The sequence below is a fragment of the Ochlerotatus camptorhynchus genome, unplaced genomic scaffold (genome assembly GCF_037179485.1).
Source record: "Ochlerotatus camptorhynchus isolate MF236.1 unplaced genomic scaffold, CSIRO-AGI_Acam_v1.1 ptg000189l, whole genome shotgun sequence".
Lineage (NCBI taxonomy): Eukaryota > Metazoa > Arthropoda > Insecta > Diptera > Culicidae > Ochlerotatus > Ochlerotatus camptorhynchus.
Window position 1 is genome coordinate 1,188,303 of NW_027040679.1, and position 13,912 is coordinate 1,202,214.

The 13,912-nt window shown below is 40.7% G+C and overlaps 1 long non-coding RNA gene across 1 annotated transcript in view; it reads left to right on the top strand.

The window, feature by feature from the left end:
* The first annotated feature begins 230 nt into the window (after positions 1-230).
* The window catches only part of LOC135702254 (uncharacterized), a 298,827-nt gene continuing 285,145 nt past the window's right edge, over positions 231-13,912 (top strand). Inside the window, exon 1 of the long non-coding RNA XR_010517692.1 lies at positions 231-1,360. This is a non-coding gene — a long non-coding RNA (uncharacterized LOC135702254). The remainder of the gene's footprint in view (positions 1,361-13,912) is intronic.

Below are 13,912 nucleotides of genomic sequence, written 5' to 3' on the forward strand. Positions count from 1 at the left end.
CAAAACAAAAACTGAATTCAAAGTCGAGACCGAGAATCATGCCGAAGTGAATCAATCCTGTTGAGCAAACTTCGTCAAACAGACAGCAGAAAACAACCACACTCACCAACCGTGTAGTGAGAGCACTTCATTATGTAAATACATTTACAATTATCCATTAAGGCCAGTATTAAAGTAGTAAGTGTTGTGCAGCACAACCACAATATGAAAATCCCCACAGAGAGTGTCAACTCACTACCTGCGCTATGTTAAATATTGTTTAACCACTAAAATCGACTCGCATAGAAGAAAACAGCCAACGAGAATTGAGCATACAAAACAACACCTTAACCTTGCTCCTTCTCCTCCCGCCATTCGAGAGTAAGGCTCGGCCAACCAAAAGCCAGTGGCAAAGTGCGAAAACGGTAAACCATAAATAATTAATGAAACGTTAATGAGAGCCAATGGGCTACCTGACAAAAAGCAAGTGTGAAAGTAAAAGTGACACTTCCGTTTGACAGCTACCGCCAAACTCCACTGAGGCCAGTACATTACCAGTAGTATCCATGTGTGTATAAGTGCGAGTCCGTCCTGTCCAGTCACGATTGTCACGTGCCGTACTGCTGCATGATTAGCACCCTGGATTGGCACAATATTTAAATGCTGATAATTAATGCGCGAGCGGGTGAAGAAAGGAAAACAAGGAGTTGCTAGTAGAACTAGCTCCAGTACCCCGGACCTAGTGACCAATTAAGTGGCTAGACCCCGCTGACCACCCGCTCCAGTGTGTCCTAGACACGGAAAAGGGGTCACCCAGAGCTGCCCCGGCAGTCGGCGAAGTTTAGAATAATTTCCAAGTGCAAGTGCAAGAGAACGGAAGAGTTGTCGTACTGTGAGAGAGCTGAAAGGTGCCCCAGAACTAGGGCTTGGCCTTCTGGATTATGCTGTCAGCAAGCTACTCGGTCAACTCGGCTGGAGCCCGGTCGGTGTGTGATAGTTAAGGTTGCGCTAGTTAGTACCGGTGCCAAAGCGGTCTGGTGCGACCAGATTTGCAGTGATTGTGTTTTAACGTTCTTTTTTTTTTCTACTCCAAGAACCTCGACTCGCTGATAAGTGACTGCTGGGTGATCTTGCCACTATTACTACCCCCGGTGACTGTGGCGTGCTAGTTTGTGTGTATTTTTTTGCCGAGAACAGTGTTTAGTGAATTGGTTACTGTGTGCTGTTGTTGGAGATTGGTGGTCAACCTGACCCCCCTGATCGTAGAACGTGCGACGGCAGTACGGACCCCTGCACTAAGAAACGACTGTGACTGTTCGATTCACAAAGGAGAAGGATTATCATTTTGATACGGTGTACTGGAATTTTAATGGTTTACATGGTAAGTCCTTGATGATTAAGAATACATACATTTACTACATATGCAGTGGAATAATGGATTGGACATGTGTGATTGCATGTGTGCTTCGGTTGTTAGAAGCGGGACAAACTGTTCATTAGGAAAGTCCTTGAATGGAATTTAAGCTGATCGCATCTATCCATGTGCTTTGTTTATACGTAAGGTGTATCCCAAAGCATGACCGAGGTATATCTCAAATGTGAATGATTGACCATAACAAACAAACACATGAAGTTTCTTGTAAATCGGAGATGGTCGCGTCTGAAATTCAGTTTATTTTTGCTACTTGGCCTGAAAGGGCTCTGCAGAGCTTTCTGTTTTATCGGACCCACACTTAAGCAATCAGATTAACCAATAGCCGTTCCCACTTCACCCGTAGTCCTACTCAGTATTCTCTTATGATAAATTATGCCAGTTCAAAATTTTATAATAGGGGAAATGGCTCTAATGTTGGCCTATGGATCTAAGATTGGGCCCATTGCTAAAAATCTGCTATTTATCAATTTTATCTAAATGAACGCGTCATCGGGACGGTACTAATGGATGTTTTTGGTCGCTATTGAAAATTTAGTCGATTGCTCAATTTATGTAGGGGCATTTATGCCGACATTACATCCATCCATTTTTCCCCTACGGTGGAACAATTTTTTATCATCAAAAATAGCCCAATTTATGCCAATATTAAATTTGCTAATACAGTGGAACAATTTTGTATCATCAAAATTAATATTATGGTGGTAATATCCAACCAGTTTAATCCAGCATTAGATTAAATTCCGATCACTCAAGGTGTCAAGGTCAGTGTTTCTAAAAAAAAACACGGCGTCTTTTTATTGTCAATTTTGAGTAAACTAAAACACCTTGCTCAATTTTTATTTTAAATAAAAAGCCCATAAAAATGAGACCTTTTGAAATATTTTGAAACCATGGACTCTTTTTTTATACTCTGTCTTTGTGGACTTTACTGTTTGCAAATCAATTAAATGTGTAACGAAATAGTGCTAGGTTTTAAACGCTTATAATTTGGCCATTTATTGATGGATTTAAATTATTTTAATCTATTTGATTCATATTTGAAGATAGATTTGCTTGGTATAAAAAAATCTTGAAAAAAACAAACAAATTTTACGTCTTTTAAGTCTATGAGTACACGAGTTCACGGTCAATGAAATTAACTCAAAACTGAGTCTAATTTGACTCAAAAAATTAAAAAAAATGTTACTTAGCGAATGAACAGAACACCGTTGCATACCTAAAATTGTATTTAAACGGCGCTAATTTTGAACTTGTTGAACGGGTATCCATACAACGCCGAATGGTGCTACACTCAAAAAATTCATCACGTCATCATCATGTGTCTCACACTTAGTTTTGCGCTTATTGTGAAACACATCCATTTCATGTATGAATCTTATGCTATGAATCATGCCTGAACACTATGGATTTGAATTGTGACACACTTGGATTATATGTGTCTTATTTGGTGATATCAATAGCTTTGCACATCGTAGGTCAATATTCTACAATATTCTACTTTATCGACTTCTACTTTACCGACTCTAAAAATGAATCGAAAGATATATAAAAAAGAACTGCCAGAGGCCATAGCTTACACATATCTTTTTAATGGGTCTGATTTAGGATTTGATCATGGACTGTTGGGGTGTGTTGCTGCCGGAGTCTTCGCTCGATCTTACTGTACCACGGTTGTTCTCATAAATGAGGTGGGTTGATAGGATGAAGGCACAAGTCTTGTTTTCGATGTTTACCTTTCTGAGCAAGCAATTCACAGCGCATTGACATGCAAAACACTTTGAATCCATCTGTTTTGAACAGTAGTGTGATTCAATGTGCAATACACTTGAGAAGATAGAGAAAGATTTTCGACATTTCAAAGCTTGAAACACTATAAATTAACGTGTATAACTCATTGAACCAAGGTGAAATACACTTATAGTAAATGTGATTGTGCATTTATTAAAATCAAGTGTTTAAACACTTCGATCAAACGTGTGGAATTTATTGAGGGTACGCAATGTAATGCAATTTTGAGATGAATTCGACTTAGGTATTGAGTTAATTTTATTGACCGTGTAGACTGGGTAATTTTTTCCGGTTTTCGTCATATTCGAGCAGATTTTTAGGGAAATTTGGACTCACTCAGTGAGCAACTCCACTTTCACGATTTTATGTGAAATGTTCAATGATGGTGGTTAGAGCTGGCAACTCTCCAGGGTAACCAGATATTGAAACAAAAAAAAATGTGTATTTATTTCCTACAAGGGCGCAAGGGAAATTCTAAATGAGTAACCACTTCCAATTTTAACATGACATCACTGGGTTGCGATCTACATCAAAGCTGTTCATATGCATAAGGCCTATTAGAAGCTGAACAGTTGAGTCCAGGTTTCGTCTTCCAGGTGACACTAGTAAATTTATTGCTTAACTTGACATCTTCTTCATTCCTTTATTCAACGTCGGTCTCTGTTCCGCAATCTAGTGCCAATCACCTACGGACATCGATTGCCATCCATTGACGGCAATCGAATGTGCAGGAAGGCAGCTTCAACATCTGCGTAGGATTTTGCACCCATTCAACACACATGGGCCGGGACCAACCGCTTTACTTCCGTGACGTGAAGACGTGACCAGAGATTTTTATGTCTCAGAAAAATCCCACCGACCTCGGCTGGGATTGAAACCAGACCCATTGGAGTGAGAAAGCAGTCACGCTTACCACTACACCACCGGTGCCGGTCATCTTGACATCTTGACTAGATAGAAGGTTTCTATCTTTCGAGAAGTTTTTCAAGTGAAAGAGACTTATTGTATGGTGTATATCACACTAGTATACTTTTCAACTTCTTAGGTCTAGTAGTAGTTGATCTGATGAATAAAACCTATTGGATGATTGACAGCTCAGTTCAGAATTCACTCACCATTTGACGCTAGTGTGCAATTTGACATCTTATTGTTCACTTTAACTTGACAGTACGACTAGATTGAAGTTTTCTATCTTCAGTTCTGAATGACAAGACCTATCGTATTTCACTCGAAAAAATCACTAACCACCAGTGCAATTTCATACTAATGGCTTGCTTAAGTCGACATCTCGACTAGATAGAAGGTTACTGTCAATACGACCTATTGTATAGTGGACAGCTCAGTTCTTAATGCTCACACCAGGCCCAGCGAGTATACGATTTAACGGCGCCGGTGGTGTAGTGGTAAGCGTGATTACCTCTCATCCCGGCAGGCCTGGGTTCAATCCCAGTCGGCGCCGCCGGGATGTTCTGAGGCATAACATCTCTGATCACGCCTTCCTTCGGATGGGAAGGAAAGCCGTTGGTCCCCGGTTCATGAGCTGATGGGTCGATAGGTAGGGTCCAGGTGTGGGAGCTGCCCTCCTGGCACGTCGGTAGCATTGGTGCTCAGCACGGAAAACAAGATCGACGGAAAAAACGAACCAAAGGAGTATACGATTTCACTTATAATTACTTGCTCTAACTTGAAAACTCAACTAGATAGATGGTTGCTGTTTTTGACAAAGTTGATCAGATTTATAAGACCTATTGAATGGAGAGAAAATGGCCTTACAAGGTTTGTTTACAAAATGGAGTTAAGGCCATTTCAATTGTTGGTCTTGATATGATAGAAGAAGCAATCTTGCGTCACCATTCATATAGACCAATCTACATTGATCGATTCTCTGCATTGACTCTCTCTTTCGTTAATAGCTCGGCTCCAAAATCATGGTCTGCTGTACTTATTGTTCAATAAGCTTAATAATACTTTCTTTTAACAGAATATGTAGGAAAACTATCCCAAAATAGGAATGCAGCCGAGTTGTTAACGAAAGAGAGAGAGTCGATGAAGATAATCGATCAATGTCGATTGGTCTATTTGAGCATATAAAAGGAATTGTTTTTGGACGGATTCTATGCGTTCCTCGTATATGACAATGTATGAAATCCATACTAGGTTACAGTAGTCCAGAATAGGTCTTACGTATGTAATATATAATAATTTAATAGTGTATGGGCCTTGAAAAATATAGCTGAACCTCTTAATGAAGCCCAACATACTATTTGCTTTAGTTATGATTGTATTACATTGTTCTACAAAAGAGACTATTGTGACTATCTGAAAGCAAATTTGACAGATTTCATGTGTCAAACACTTGCCTTTCAACCTCTTCTTGTATATAACAAGTACAAAATATAATTATAATAATTAATGATTTCAAAATTCAGAAAATCATGAATATATAGCAAGTGAGTGAAAGCTAACCTGCCCGTACCCATCAAATTCAGGCCCAAAACAATACTAAAATCAAATCAAAGATCAGTTCTGCGTAGCGTGATGACGGTTATACTACAAAACAATAATCAACCGAATTACATTACGTCAAGTGACAATTGACTGAATGAATATTTATCCAAATTGGTGTAACTTACATTTTAAGACAACTGGAATATTTTCGGTGCATAGGAAACATTTCAAAATCACAGACCTAGACAAGAAATTTAAAACCCGAGGTCCAGATTTTTTTTTATAAAATTCCGAATACAGGAAATTTATCAAGATGCTCTTTTACTAAAAAAAAAAATGTAATGAATCTGAGCAGTGCTGATAAAAATCATTTCTTCTTCACTCAAATACGCTGAAAATGAAGGCAACCTTGAAAGATAAACCGACTACCTGCATGAATTTAAATTTTGACATGATAACATGCTCTTGATCAAGGCAACCGCTGAGTTTCGAAGTCAACAATTGTTTTCGTTCATTCAAATATGCGTATTCATTATCGCCTGTTCTGTTGTCATATCAATATTCATAATCATCTTGGTGGGGATGATTTTAAGTATCAAATGCGAAATGATTATTTTCGTTTTACACACATATACCGATGTGGAACGTGTTATGTTGCTTTTTTTCAATCAGATCGATTATTGCCTTATGTAGAATTGATGATTATATTGAGGTTTTAAGCTCTGCAATCGATCATATTCCAAATAATTATTTATGGCAAAATGAATTTGATTTTTTTGCTTTTGAGGATCGTTTCCGATTTTTACTTGGAAACTTAAGCGTTGATGAATATCAACAAGCGCGTATTTGTCGATGGATAATGATTTCATTTGTTCAAAACGCGAAACAGCGAAGCTTTTCAAAACAACCGCAATTCATCTACACTGGGTAAAAGCGATAGTGTGAGGGTAAATGAGAAAAACAGACACTGATTCTAAGACTTCGATTTTTTCTCATACTGTTTTACTGCCTCTGACATTTTAGAGATATAAAGACAATGCATTAAATTCTGCAATGCCACTCTTGCGGTTATTTTTTTGTTTTGTGTCCGAAAGTTTTCGAAAGTTTAACAAATCAAGATATTAATCAGCAGAGAAGCCGTAAGAGGTTGCCGACTCGACGGATTGTAGCCTATCAAGTTTCAATACATTACGACAGCTGAAGCTTACAATCAAATTGAGTTTTTCTGTGCTTTCACCACAGATATTCGAACTATGAATTAATCTTGATGATAATTGATGTAATAATCAAGCTGTCCTGTTGTCCTACCGTACAAACCCGAATGACGTAGGGTAAATGTCGGCTTTGGCACCCATTGACTGTTTTCGGCAACTAAAATTGAAACGATAATTTCACTATGTTTTCCCATCAACACACTTCCCTGAATGTATCCAAACGATTATTTAGTCTTTCAGCTTCAATCTGATTATATTTGTAAGACCGATCAACCCTGTTATGCCAGATTTTTCTTAAAATGAAGCAAACGCACTACAAAATGAGGCTGATTTCGAGTTGCCGATAATAGAACAGCTGGTTAACACACAGTTCTAATGGGAAGGCTGCCGAAGAAAAAGAGGCTGCCGACAATAGTCACACAACGGCGCCGGTGGTGTAGTGGTAAGCGTGATTACCTCTCACCCCAGCAGGCCTGGGTTCAATACCAGTCGGCGCCGCCGGGATGTTCTGAGGCATAACATCTCTGATCACGCCTTCCTTCGGATGGGAAGTAAAGCCGTTGGTCCCCGGTTCATAAGTTGATGGGTCGATAGGAAGGGTCCGGTCCAGGTGTGGGACCTGCCTTCCTGGCACGTCGGTAGCATTGGTGCTCAGCACGGAAAACAAGATCGACGGAAAAAACAAACCAAAGGACAATAGTCACACTCACCTGTAAAAACGCTTTCAAACCGTTTTGAAAAATTCTGTCGATTGGAATGGATTGAAAAGCAAGCAGCAGATGCGTCATATATGTGCGTGACGCTAAAAATGCTAATAGAAGTGCGTACGCTGCTTAGATTGACGAGAATACATAAATTCCCCTAATTAGATAACGCTCAACATATGCAGGCAAGATCCGTTCCACCCTGCTAGGATGACGCTAGCCCAAATATAAAGCCATCAACAAGGAGTCCCATATCGATGCCACTGAGTGAACACTGTTCTGCTTTTTAGCCCAACTGCTTACTTTTAAAAATGCCGCGAGACGAATAACGCGCGCGCGCGACACGCCACAGTCCAGTGACAAAAAAGACCACTTTTACGAGACGGCGTCATTAAAAGTTAAAATAATTACTATTGCTCAAGAGGCGTCCAACAACGACGACGACGACGACGACAACGGTCAGCAGCTGGCAGTTGAGTTGCTTCTGCGATAGGGCAACGCCAGTTTAAACACTTAAAGATGTGTCTCTATCTGCTGCGATATGTCAGCCTTCTAGCGTCTATATGTACGCTAACACTTGGTTCTCCGTTTTTTTTTATCGTTTAATTACGTAGACCGAGATTGCAATTATGATAGTGGCGGCGCAACGGTTTTGACACCAGGTCGGGACCTATCGCCAAAGCTTTTAGGCCTCCCAGCGCCCGATAAGACCAAATTACCCTAAATTATTACTCAGGCCTTGATCGTTCAACCGACGACAGTCGATTTTACAATATGTGTTGAATGTTACTATAAACTTTTTATTTTACTAAGTTAATCCTATAATTTGAGAACTTCATCCTGATCTCATAAATTACAATCTCACTGATTATTAAAATCTTCAAGGAGCTCCTTATCCAGATCATACCATATATGCGGTGAACGAAAGACCAAGGTTAGGTACGTTCACCCTCCGAAATAACGCTCCTTTGTCACCTGTTAGATCGATTTCTGTAAATCCGTGTTTACCCATGTCGTCCCACTCGCTCTCATCCATTTAAGGCCACAACAGCAGCGGAGAGGGTATTACAACTTGGCACCCCATTGATGATCGGTGCGACCCTCCTGAAATGCCATACCCACCTCTCCAATTGAGCGAGCTACCGTCTAGCTGATGGCGATGACGATGAGGACCTCTCCAATTGACATAATCACTTTTACCGGAGCAAAACCGAGAGCTGAAGCCTCTCACTCACGCCGAGATGGGACACTTTGTGAACATTCACGCTCCGGTTGGTAATAATTTTTCCCGATGGGTTGGACGATTCGTTGATTGAATAATTTTAAATAAGCTCCGAGAAAACAAAGAGGATTACCCTCCATCTCTTTCCTCCCCCTCCAGAACTCCTCTCGCCGAACACATCTTCGGATGTTTACCGAGATCTCAACCAGTGTGCAATCAATATCCCTTTCTCTCGATCTTCCTACCAATGCAATGCGGCAATGGAAAGACGACGACGACGACGACGTGCCTCCGCTCCATTTGCCACTCTCTCATCGTTTTCCCAGCCTTGCTGTTGATGTTGTTGTTCAGCTGCTTATGAGTATAAATCTTTCGGATTGTGGTAATTTGCAAAATGTGTATCAAACCACCGCGCTTCTCCTTCGGTTTCGTCTTCCATCCAGTCATCCTCTACATACTTACGTGCGACTTGCGGTAGGAATTAATTCGCGTTCGTTTTGTGCCTTCACCTGGGTCGGTAAGTAGGTAGGTAGGTGGGTTCGTGGGGCCCGTACGTATCTCCAACGGATATCGAAGGAATCACGCGGCGCTCTCGGGACTTGGGGCAGCTCAGCTCGGCTGCCGCCAGGAGTTGATCCAAATTAAAGCGAAAGGGCGCGGGAATAATAAAAGTGTGCTGTTGATGATGGTAGCTGCATGTAATTTGCGGAGGGACTTTTGATTTCCTTTCGAAAATTTGTACAAAGATCATGAACTCAACGAGTGCGCAATTGGTATTAACGCATCGTTTCTGATAGGGTTTTAAGTGGAGTTGTACGTTCGTAATTAGGGTATTTTTTTTGTTTGCTTGCTTGCCGAGTGTAATGATTTATTGGTGCAATTAATGAGCTGTGGAGATATGTTTCTCCCGAGTATTGAGTCATTATAGTGAATGCGAGAGTCGGTTGTAATAAAACATTCGTTGGTTTATTTAGACCAATTTAAGTTAATACGAACATTCATACTCATGCATCCTGATGGCGTTTTTTTTTTCTGTTGTGTGATTAAAGGTTAAGTATTCACGATACAGGTATAATTACCGATAAGCCCATTGACTTGATCTTAAAAACTGGATGTACGTACACATTGTATATTCACATGACAGAACATTTAAAAATGTCTATAATTTTGAAAATACTAGAATCTAATGAAGTATTTTTTAAAATGCATAGTAGTTCACTGTAGTTCCGGAAGCTCTTCAACAATAGGAGCTCTTTAATAATTGGTTAAAGTCTCCTTTTATAAGGCCAAGTCACTTTTTCTTGTAATCAGACACTATTTTAAACTTCTTTTTAACTAATCTAATCTAATCTAATCTAATCTAATATAATCTAATACAAACGCAGCCAGTACGAGAAAGCATCCTGGAAAATGATTAGGTTAGATGAGGTCCAATCATTTTACTTGTCTAATTGATGTTTACAGCATATCTGAGATATGATATAAACATCAATACGGCCAGGCCTAGGGGTGGAAGGATGCGTGGAAGTACCGTACCAAACGCTCCGAGTTACTATGTGTAGTTGTGTGAAGAATCGTAAAATAATGCAATGGAAGGATCTTACCGAATTTTCTCCTATGTTGGTAATGATTCTTTTGCGCTTAAAAGTTTCGTTGGATGCATCCGCCCCTTGTTTACCATGGGGGTTGGAATGCAGTTCCTCGTCATTGCTCGTGGTTATGTTTAGTCCGTCACGTCCAGATCCTTAGCCATAATCTTGACCGCATCCATCTGATTTTCTTTGTCCAGCTTTTTGATGTCGGCGATGATCTTCATTTCCTGCTGTTCCATTTTCATCTTCTCCCGATCCAAATCTCGCATCGCTTTATTCAGAGCCCGCTGGTTCTTGCGAATCATCTCGTCCGGAGACATTTTCATACCAAACAGCCACTCCATTTTGCTGGTTGAATAAAGCGGAACTTCGGTGGTCTCACAAGCTAATCTTGCACAAAATTGGATTCGAATTTGTTTTCCGAATCTGACTCTACTTGTAATCGGAATACCGGTCATAAATGCACTTGGAAAAAAACCTTCTTTCGGCCATAAAAAGAAAAACTATTCTTTTAAAAACTTATCGATTTTCAAAACTGGCAAATCATCTTCAGATGAAATTTGGAAAACCGCGACGAAAACATAATATACGAGCAATTCGACAGCAGAATTTATTTTTTCAACTATTTTAAACTTTTTTTTTAACGTGAATTTACTTCAAGATTGATCATTTTTCTTGTAGTGTGTGGGAAAGGCCTACATTTTGACCTAATTTTTGAACAATTCAAAGTTGTAAAGATTTTTTTTACGCTTAATTGTCTTTCTCTATCTACTGGGTTTCCACTCATCTGGCTTAATAAAGTTCCCGGAGTTTTCCAAGTTTCGAATAAGACAGCTATTTATGAAATGCGCATCCTCAAAACCAGACTGGAGCGAGTGATGAGAACCCACAATGTTTTGAGCAACGGACAGAAATGTTCGAACTCAGAGCGAAACATTTTCCAAGCCACTCTGGCCCTCAAAGATCGCATAGCCAGTCTCCGTCATCATCGTCGTGCAGGGAAGCTCGTCAGTTTTGACCTAGATCATGCGTTCGATCGGGTCCGGCACTCGTTTCTATTCGATACCATGTGCTCGCTCGGATTCAACCCAGAACTCATCGCTTTACTCTCGCGTATTGCTAGCCGATCTACATCTCGCCTGCTGATCAATGGGCATCTCTCTCGTTCGCTCGAGATCCAACGCTCCGTACGGCAAGGGGACCCGTTATCCATGCATCTCTTCGTGCTGTACCTCCATCCTCTTGTGTGTAGACTCGAACAAGCGTGTGGAAACGATCTGCTGGTAGCGTATGCGGATGACATCAGCGTAATCGTAACATCGGCTGAGCAAATCGAAGTGATGAATGGACTGTTCACCCGCTTTGAGATTGACGCCGGCGCAAAATTAAACTTCCAAAAAACTGTTGCCATCAACGTAGGTTTCTGCGAAGGAAATGAAATCAACACTCACTGGCTTCAAACAGCCAATGTTGTCAAAATCTTGGGTGTTGTTTTCGCAAACTCTATACGGTTAATGACAACGACAAACTGGAATGCGCTCGTGGGGAAGTTCGCGCATCAAATGTGGCTGCAATCGCTGCGTAAGCTGACACTGCATCAGAAGGTGATCATGCTAAATACATTTGGCACATCCAAGGTTTGGTATCTTTCGTCCATACTGCCACCACTTGGTGTACACACTGCGAAAATCACATCAACGATGGGTGCCTTCCTTTGGAGAGGAATGATCGCCCGCGTACCGATGATGCAGCTTACTCGGGGCAGAGAAACTGGAGGCCTGAAGCTGCAACTTCCAGCGCTGAAGTGTAAGTCACTCGCAATAAATCGACACCTGCAGGAGATCGATTCCCTTCCCTATTATAGATCCCTTCTTTTCCATGATAATCCCCGCCCAGCAATATCAATAGACCTTCCCGACGTCAAGTTGATCTTGTCAAACTTATCCCACATTCCCCTCCAAATTCAAAATAACCCCTCTGCCGATCAAATCCATCAGCATTTCGTCAAGCAAACGGAACGACCAAAGGTGGAACAAAACAATCCGGGAAACGACTGGCCACGCACGTGGCGGAACATTGCAGTAAAACAGCTATCTTCAACGCAGCGATCAAAACTCTACCTGCTCGTGAATGGGAAAATCGAGCACCGAAAACTACTGTTCGTGATGCAGAGAGTACCGGACGAAAACTGCACACATTGCGGCAATCACACGACTGAAACTCTTCTGCATAAATTTTGTGCTTGTGCTCGTGTCGGCCCGGCTTGGACGGTTCTACAGCAGAGGATAGAAGCCATAATGAATGGATGGAGACGACTCTCTTTTGAAGACTTGGTGAGACCTGCCCTAGTAGGAGTAGACAGAAGAAGGCGCGCGGAAGTGCTTAGTGTTTTTATTAAATACATCTGCTTTGTTTGTGAATGTAACGAAATAATTGATGTAGACGCACTGAAATTTCATCTCGATTTAGAATAACAAATTATAATTACTGTTACCAAACAAACTGACAAATAAAACCAACTTGTTTTACAAAAAAAAAAAAAAAAAAAAAAAAAAAAAAAAATGCGTTAAAAATATGATTTTTTGTTTGTAAAACAACAACAACAACAATTAATGCAAACGTTTTTAAGGCATGACAATCAGTTGTAAAGAAACAGCTTTACTTCATTTTAGTAAGTCTGCGATCACAATATTTTTAATGTCCTGAAGTTTCGTACTAGCAAAATTGTGGAAACTTTTAAGAAGTTCTATTTATCTCAGAAAAACTAGATCTAGAGATCATGGGGAATTCCAGGTCAACGAAATTTAAGCCAAGACTATTGGATTGGCAAAAAAAATCTATAAGCGTGAGGTTAGACAAATTCAGGTTAATTCCATGATGTGCTGAAATAAAATCGAGAACCCTTAAGATGTTCCGACAGATTCAGTAAAGAGACCTTCAGAAAATTTATGAAAACTTCAAAAAAATTTCAGAAACTTCACAGAAATCTAGAGAATTCCAGGGAAACTTAAAGGTGTTCACGAGAATTCCATTTCCATTTCTCCGTGTTGACCTTGTCGTCTTCTGGAATGAACACCGGGTCCATTTTTTTGCCATCGGAAGCCACCAATCCAAACACCATAACGCTAGCAGGATGCTTGGTCAGATACACGTTCTTGTGCTCGTCGGCCACGTCTTTTACCGGAAGAGAACTAATATACCGGTCGGTTCTGGAATTTGATACGGGATCGACGGTAAACATGCTCTCGTCGGTGAACAGGATTACCGGATTTTTTCGCTTAAGGAAGTTCAAGATTTTCTTGCATCGTTCGACTCGTAGCTCCCGGATGCGGTATGCAATCAATTTGCCCCGCAATCTTCCTTTACGATCTTCCGTGCCGTAAAGTCACTGATCCCGTGTTCTTTTCCCATTTTCCTTATTGAACGCACTGGATTCACCAGAATCTTCCTTTTGATAGCAGCGATAACCCTCGGAACCTGAGCTGACCTCGGACGACCAGTGGCCACCTTCGCGGATAGTTGTCATTTCC